Source organism: Callorhinus ursinus, unplaced genomic scaffold (genome assembly GCF_003265705.2).
Source record: "Callorhinus ursinus isolate GAN/ISIS: 27379988/994484 unplaced genomic scaffold, GSC_fseal_2.0 scaffold2, whole genome shotgun sequence".
Lineage (NCBI taxonomy): Eukaryota > Metazoa > Chordata > Mammalia > Carnivora > Otariidae > Callorhinus > Callorhinus ursinus.
In genome coordinates, this window is record NW_027397064.1 from 16,504,638 (window position 1) to 16,506,602 (window position 1,965).

General features: G+C 47.9%; 1 pseudogene; it reads left to right on the top strand.

Moving 5' to 3' along the window:
* Positions 1–612: 612 nt before the first annotated feature.
* LOC112835409 (large ribosomal subunit protein uL15-like) lies at positions 613–1,058 on the top strand (annotated as a pseudogene).
* Positions 1,059–1,965: the final 907 nt, after the last annotated feature.

Sequence of the window (1,965 nt, forward strand, 5' to 3'; positions counted from 1 at the left end):
TACCTTCAGCTCAGGCCATAATCCAGAAGTCCCAGGACCAAGCCCCACATCTGGCTTCCTGCTCAGCAGGGAGTCTGCTTCTTCCTCTGCCCCTCACCCTGCTTGTGCTCTCTCTCTCTCTCTCACTCAAATAAATAAATAAAACCTTTAAAAAATAAATTAATTAAATAAAATAATAATTTAAAATTATGCCATTACTAATCTAAAATTAAATTTTGCCTCTCTTTTACTTCTTTGCTGTCCACACTTTAGCTCATCTCTGGAGTGTCACGTCACTCCCTACAGAGCAAGATGTAGCCTCCACGACCCCCTTGCAAGGGGATTGATGCTCAAGCACCAGTAGCCTAGGACAGAGAGTGATCACACCTCCACCAGGGAGAACTTATGGAGCCTTTCAAGGGGGTTCCTAATCCCTCAGTCAGAACTGGGGAGATAGGAGGAACAACTCGTGAGGCTTGCAAGAGTGTTCTCTCTCTGCCTCTGGGGCAGAAGCAGCACCCAGATTAAGCCACATCGTACCCTTACCATAGAGAGCTGCCCAGGAGCTCATGACACCCTGTGTACTTCTGGCCTCAGAATGTTTCACCTTGCTTTTCCGTCTGGGCTGCCGACATGCCATCCAGACTGAGGAAGACCCGGAAACTTCGGGGCCACATGAGCCATGGCCACGGCCGCATCGGCAAGCACCAGAAGCACCCAGGAGGCCAGAATAATGCTGGTGGCATGTATCACCACAGGATCAACTTTGACAAATATCACCCAGGTTACTTTGGAAAAGTTGGTATGAGACATTACCACTTAAAGGGGAACCAGAGCTTCTGCCCAACTGTCAACCTTGATAAACTGTGGACTTGGTCAGTGAGCAGACACGGGTAAATGCCACCAAAAACAAGACTGGAGCTGCTCCTATCATTGATGTGGTGCGATCGGGCTACTACAAGGTTTTGGGAAAGGGTAAACTCCCAAAACAGCCTGTCATCGTGAAGGCCAAATTCTTCAGTAGAAGAGCAGAGGAGAAGATTAAGGGTGTCAGGGGCGCCTATGTTCTATTAGCTTGAAGCCACATTCGTGGCGGGGCGGGGGGGCGTCATTAAATGCCAAAAAAAAAAAAAGTTTCACCTTTCCCCATTTGTCTCCTAGGCCCTAGGGAAACATGGATATTTGTCTGCTGGACACAGAGGATGAACCTAAGGGCCAAGATGCTACCCAAAGCCCAAGCCCAAGGCTCTCCTTGGAGTCACAAGATGCCAGGCTCTGCCAAAGGGAAAACAGAAGGGCCTCTCAGGACAAACATCTCCAAGTGGAGGATGAGGGTCTCCAAGGCAGGCTGATTTCTCCTACCTCTCTTGAGCATGACCACACTTCTCTTCCTAAACAACAGTTTGGCTAGTTGTGCTCCAAGAGGCTGAAGCTAGGAGAGAATCACGCCTGGGGCACTAACCACACATTATCTCATTTAATCTTCACAGCCGCTTGAGAGCTGTGCATGATCCTTAGCCCCCATTTTACAGATTTAGAGAAAGTGAATTGTCCAAGGTCATAGGGTGGTGAAATCAAGATTCCAATCCAGACCTGAGCTCGCCACTAAATCATAACACCTGCCAGAGCATAGATGTCCACTGCGGAAGCCACTCTGTGGGCCCCAGGCACCAGTGGGTATCACCATCCCCTGCTTCCTGAAGGAAGGGCCTGTAACAATGTCCCCTCAGAGGACAGCTGAGACCGCCTGTTACCTTCCACTTAGGAGTTGCTTTTTTTCCAACACTTTTGCCAGCCTGTGGTTCACATTCTGGGAAAGTCATAATCAGTAATAAATTTTCTTTCTAGGTTCCTGTTTTTGAATGCTCTCCATTTTAAAGAACACGGGTTCCCGTTCTAGGAACTATTGGTGGTTTCTATCACTGGGTTTCTCTATGTATTTCTGAAAAGCTTTAAAAATCCAAAGTGGAATTGATGACATTGTCT